Source organism: Hemitrygon akajei, chromosome 7 (assembly GCF_048418815.1).
Source record: "Hemitrygon akajei chromosome 7, sHemAka1.3, whole genome shotgun sequence".
In the NCBI taxonomy this organism is placed as follows: domain Eukaryota; kingdom Metazoa; phylum Chordata; class Chondrichthyes; order Myliobatiformes; family Dasyatidae; genus Hemitrygon; species Hemitrygon akajei.
The window spans coordinates 94,789,432-94,796,115 of NC_133130.1; positions in this window are offsets into that span (position 1 = coordinate 94,789,432).

The following is a 6,684-nucleotide window of genomic DNA, read 5'->3' on the forward strand; positions in this document are numbered from 1 at the left end:
CAATGAGCCCTGTAGCAGATTTCACACCCAGATCTCTCAATCTGTGCACAAAATCCATTCAACTATGACAGGCATGTCAACCAAAGATGTCTCATTAAAATATGCAATTTCCACTTGCAGGACAAGGTAGCTGATCATCAACAATGATTGCAGCTGATGGATGACAGGTTCACAAGCATGATGGTAATCACAGTGAGAAAGTTATGTTTATCATTACAATAACAAGTGTAGCTAATGCTGTGGTGAGCAGTAGGGCAAATCAAACACAAATTGTGTGGCCTCAAGTATAATCCTCCAAGCCATATCCCATTTTTCTCATTTAACAATCTATTCCAGTTTGTAAGATGAAAAATTCACTGAACAAGAGATGGGACTTGGAGTGAGAGGTGCAACAGTATAAAGGAGATAGGTCTCAGGACTTGTTGGTGAGTTTTGAAGAAGCACATTTTCAAATTGTTAGTTAATAGTTTATAGGCTAATTAGCTAATTGGTAGCAGCCAATTAAAAAAAAAGTTTGGGTCAAGCAGAGTGACCAATTTGAGGCATCCAGTGTGGGAGCTGAGGCTCTTGCTCAAGAGGCTTCAGCATGAAAAGTCAGGTGTAGTGGCAAGAGGAATAAGAGGAGCTCTTTAGGGGAAAAAACAGTTTTAGTAAGATGTAATAATACTCAGGTAAGATTTTGAATGCAGCTGGGCTGAGACGAAGTGCTGTGAGAGGAGAAGTGTAGAGGCATTAGTTTGGAGGCTACAGTGACAGATGGCTAAGGTGAGGTTCAGTAGTCTGACTTTGTGAAATGTTTTTAACATTGGAACATTTGAAAACAAACAGTAAATCTAATGGAGGTCAGAGTAGACCAGCTGAACATTCTGGCAAGTGAGAAGATTATTCTGCCTCTTTAGACACTTGCCCTAGGCTATTAGGCTATGGAGTATATCTCTGTGGTAGGATAGCTAAATGACCTGACCTGGTATAGGTTCTTGGAAGTGTAGGAGAAAATAGAGATTCTTGAACAGTACATCCACCTCAGGTAAGTGGTCCTAATCATAAAGATCAGGCTACTATTTCTTTCTCTACCTTTTGTGGACTGTGAAGGCGCACAAGCGCATGTCTGTTCCACCTGATTTCACCTTGGAATTTTCTGATCACAAACAATCATGGTGCATACCAGCAGACTGTTGTTCCTTTGGTGAATTGGTCTGAAACCCAAACAGCTTCGATACCCCTGAGCGGTGTCAAAGATTTTGCTCTGTGTCTGAGAGCATGCATGATCTTTATTTTCTCATTCTGTTTTGTCTCAGAATTTCTCACTTTGTCTAAGTCCACTAAGTGAGGTTGGAGATGGGAAGGAAGCAAGGGCGGGCTTATTCGCAAGGCCCGTTGACAGCTCTGATGGACTGTAGTCATTCGCAAGAGGCATGGAACAATAAGCTAGCAGTACTTTGTAGAGGTCTTTTGCCTTCAGTAAGAGACTCTTAACAGCTTGCACTACTCTTTCTGCTTCTCCATTTGCCTGTGGGTACTGTGGACTACTTGTCTGGTGTTTGAACTCCTAGTCCCTAGCAAAGGCTTTGAATTCTGAGTGGTTGAAATGTGGACCACTGTTTGACACAATTGTCTCTGGTATTCCATGGTCAGCAAATACAGTTTTCAGGTGTTGTATAACTGCTGCTGAGGATGTAAAGGACAGCTCAGACACCAACATTCCATGACTAGTAATCCACAGTGAGAAGATATTTGTCTCCTTTCAGGTCAAAAATGCCTGTTCCTGCAATTTGCCATGGAAGGTCTGGGAATTCTGTGGATAGAGAGGTCCGGCATGATTTTGTGCTGTTTTCTGCATGCTTCCCATTGCTTTACTTAATCTCCCAACTGTGTGCTCAGACCAGGCCACCACATAGATTGCTTTGCTCTTAGGTGACATTTTTTTTGATGCCTTGATGTCGATGGATTTGACTGATGATTTTGCATCCAAAGATATAACGCATTGTGGAGTTTTAGAAGAAGGTGAATATATAATGTTAAATAATCTCCGAACATTTGAGAAAGAATAACGACCCTTTATAAAACCTGTTTGATCTTTAAAAATGATTTTACCCAAAACACTCTCCAATCGATTGGCAATTATCTTTGAGAGAATCTTAGCATCAACATTCAAAAATGAAATAGGTCTGTATGAGGCACAATCAGTAGGATCTTTATCCTTTTTGAGAATTAACCGTTCAATCCTGGAATAATTTTTGTAAAACTCCTTTGAACCCTGTCCGGTTTCAGCATATCGTTGTGAAGATAAAGGGCTCAAAACTTCTCACAACACTCCAAGTGAGGCCTCACCAGTTCTTCATAAAGTCTCAACATTACATCCTTGCTTTTATATTCTAGTTCTCTTGAAATGAATGCTAACATTGCATTTGCCTTCCTCACCATAGAATCAACCTGCAAATTAATCTGTAGGGAATTCTGCTATTTTCTCTCCATTTGGAAAATAGTCAACCCCTTCATTTCTTCTACCAAAGTGCAACTCCCAACATAGTATTCCATCTGCCAATTCTTTGCCCATTCTCCTAATCTGTCTAAGTCCTTCTGTAGCCTCTCTACTTCCTCTAAACTATCTGGCCCTGCACCCAACTTCATAATATTTGCAAACTTTGCAACAAAGCCATCAATTCCTTTATCCAAATCATTAAACATATATCATAAAAATGTTTGGTCCCAACTCAGACCCCCGTGGAACACCACTAGTCACCGGCAACCAACCAGAAAAGTCTCACTTTATTCCCACTCTGCCTCCTGCCAATCAACCACTGCTATATCCATGCTAGAATCTTCCTTGTAATATCATGGGCTCATAGCTTGTTAAGCAGTTTCATGTGTGGCACCTTGTCAAAGGCCTTCTGAAAATCCAAATACATGATATTTACCTCAAGGATGGGCTGGAAATGGGATCAACGAGGTAGTGAGGCTCCAATCAGTCACCCTTTGGAGCTCCCAATATGGCTGACAATGGTAACCACATGGATGAAATGGGGAGTTGGACAGCCAGCTGGTCTTAATGAGAAGCATTGCCAGATAAACCCATACAGTTCCGAGCTGTGTCCACCCCCCGGTAGATATTCCATAGAATTCCTTGTTCCAGTCACACATGAGTCTTGCTCTTCTCCCTTCACCTCATGAAAAAAAGGAAGTTCATAGCAGGTATAGGCATGCAAGAACAAATGAGGTTCTTATGGAATATGTTAAATGAAAGAGAACACATAAGAAAGAAATCAGGAGGGCTAAAAAAAGGCTGAGGTTGCCCTAGCTGTCATGGTCCAGTCCATGAAATCCACATTCCGATTCATGGTCTGGTCCCTCAATTCCTTATTCCGGGTTTTCCTGTTTTCCCTTGTTCCATTGGGTGCCTTAATCGGGGCACCTGATTCTCGTTTTGGGCTAGCATATAAATAACTCTGCAAACCAAGGATTCCCTTCCGGACTGTTCCCTTCACTTCCCGCCTGAAACCTTCGCCTGGAAGCCTTGCCTGCAACCTACGCCTGCCCAGGGGTCCTGTGTCTTGCTCAAGAGTCCCGTGTCCTGCCCAAGCCAAGGCTCGTATTTCTAGTCTCCCAAGACCTAGTCAAGTCTTTGCGTTCTCATCCAGTCCATGTGTCTCGTCCTGTCCTGAAGCCACACCATGACCTGTAGCCATGTCTTGTCCTAGCCTAGACCCGGGTCCTGGTTCTGAGTCAAGACCCAAGTGCCTAGTTCCAACCAAGACCTAGGTTCTGGGTCCTTGTCCAGGCTCTGTTCTGGAGTACCGTGTTCCCTGTTCAAGTTCCAGTTCTGGGGCCTCTTTCAGTCCACGTGCCTCGCCCAGCCTGGTGCTGGAGATTCCTTGTCCTGTGCTGGATCGTCCCCATCCAAATCCTCAGCAGTTTACCTCGGCAAATATTCTCGGCAGTCATCCTGGCTCTGCATCCAAGAAAGGGTCCCGGCCCTGCGTCCTAGAAAGGGTCCCGGCCCTGTGTCCTAGAAAGGGTCCCGGCCCTGTGTCCTAGTAAGGGTCCCGGCCCTGTGTCCTAGAAAGGGTCCCGGCCCTGTGTCCTAGAAAGGGTCCCGGCCCTGTGTCCTAGTAAGGGTCCCGGCCCTGTACCCAAGAGCCGAGTAACTAAACCGAGTCCAAGAGCTGAGCCAAAACTAGTCCAAGAGCCACGTCCAGTGCTGGAGATTCCTTGTCCGGTGCTGGAGATTCCTCGCCCAGCCCAGGAGTACATTGCCCAGCCCAGTGCTGGAGTTCCCTCATCCTGTGCTGAAGTTCCCTCATCGTGTCCAGGAGTCTCTCGTCCTGTCCAAGCCTAGTTCAAGAACCTCGTCCTGTCCAAGTCATAGCTTTGTGCTCTTGTCCTGTCTGTGTGCCTCGTCCTGTGCAAGATTTCCACGTCCAGTCCTGTAGCCATGTTTCGTCCTCGCCTAGATCGGAGGTCTGAGCCCGAGTCCGGACCCAGGTTCTGGGTCCCCGTCCAGTCTCTGGCTCGGAGTCCTAGCCCAAGCACCTAGTTCCTAGTTCCTTGTCTTGGTTCCACTTTCCTAGTCTTAGGACTAGCCCTGGCCCTGTATCCTAGGCCCTGTGTGTCAATGTCCAGAGTCATTACTTCCATACTCACCTTGCTATCTCAATAAGCCTAGTCCTGTTCCTAGTACTTCAGTGTCTGTGTCTTGCATTTGGGTCTGCCATCAACGCCCACCTTGTAACTCTAGCAGACAACGTGAATGAGAATCCTAAGGGATTCTGCAGATGTATGAAGAGCAAAAAGATTTCAAGGGACAAAATCAGTCCTGTGGAAGATCAGAATGGTAATCCATGTGTGAATTCAAAAGAGATGGGGAAGATCTTAAAAGAATTATTTGTATCTATATTTACTCAGGAGACAGATGCAGAGTCCATATAAGTGAGGCAAAGCGGCATCAACTTCATAGACCCTATACAGATTACAGAGAGAAAGTTATTGGAAGGTATTCTAAGGGACCAAATATATGTAATTGGATAGACAATGGACTGATTAAAGATAGTCAGCATTGCCTCATGCATGGTATGTAATGTCTAATCAATCTTGTAGTTTTTTTTTTTGAGGAAGTTACCAGGAAAATGGATGGAAGCAAGGCATTGATTGTTGTCTGCACCGACTTTAGCAAGGCATTTGACAATGTCCCGAATGGGAGGTTGGTCAAGAAGGTTCAGTCCTCAGCATTCAAGATGAGTTAGTAAATTGGATTAGACATTGGCTTTGCAGGAGAAGTTTGAGAGTGGCAATAGATCGTTGCCTCTCTGACTGGAGGACTGTAATTAGTGGAGTGCTGCAGGGCTCTGTGTCTGGGTCCATTGTTGTTTGTCATCTATAATCAACAATCTGGATGATAATGTGCAACAGGCTGGAGGAACTCAGCAGGTTGGGCAGCATCCGTGGAAACGAGCAGTCAATGCTTCGGGCCGAGACCCTTCGTCAGGACTGAAGAGTGAGGGGGCAGGGGCCCAGCATCTTTGACCCCAGCATCTGCAGTGTACTTTGTGGATGACAATGTGGTTTGCTGTATCAGTAGATTTGTGGATGGCACCAAGATTGGGAGTGCAGTGGACAATGAAGAAGGCTATCATGGGTTGCAGAGGGATCTGGATCAGTTGGAAAAATAGGCTGGAAAATGGCAGATGGAATTTAATGCAGACAAGTGCGAGATGCTACATTTGGGGAGGACCAACCAGTGTAGGTCTTACAAAGTGATCACTATGGCATTGAGAAGTGTGGTAGAACAAAGGGATCTGGGACTACAGGCCCATAATTCATTGAAAGTGGCTCACAGGTAGATAGGGTAATAAAGAAAACTTTTGGCACAATGGCCTTCACAAATCAAAGTATTAAGTACAGGAGATGGGATGATATGTTGAAGATGTATATGACATTGGTGAGGCCTAATTGGAGTATTGTGAGCAGTTTTGTTCACCTCCCTACTGGAAAGATGTAAATACATTTGAAGAATACAGTGAAAATTTACAAGGACGATGACAGGTCTGGAAAATCTGAGTTATAAGGGAAGATGGAATAGGTTAGGACTTTATTCCTTTGAATGTAGAAGATTGAGAGATTTGACACTATTCAACAAACTTTAAATGAACATGAAAAGCGAATTAAAGAGAATAAAGAAGCTTTGTTGTTATTGGAAGCGGACAGAAGATATGAGTAAGATCTGCAAAAAGTTATCATTATCTAATGAAAAGTTAACAAAGAAGAGTTTCACTCTGGAAGGCAGAAGCAGAAAGAACAATTTACGTATTTTGGGTCTTCAAGAATCAATTGAAGGTGATTGCCCCATGGAGTTCTTTGCAAGCTTTTTGAAACAGCTATTCCCAGATTTATTGCCGTCCGTGCCTAAGTTGGACCATGCCCATCGATCACTATTGCTGAAACCCAAGGCAAGGGAACGTCCCAGGTCAGTCATTTTATGCTTTCATGAATTTCACAGTAAGGAGCTTTTAATCCGACATTCCAGTCGAGTCAGAACGATTGATTTCAATGGGAAGAAAATTAGATTCGTGGAAGATCATGCACCGGAGGTTATGGCTGAACGTGAAGTACAAAGAGATCATGTCGTTGCTTTATAAGAAAGGGTTTAAGCCCTCTCTTTATTTCCCTGCATGTCTCAGAATCATTTTG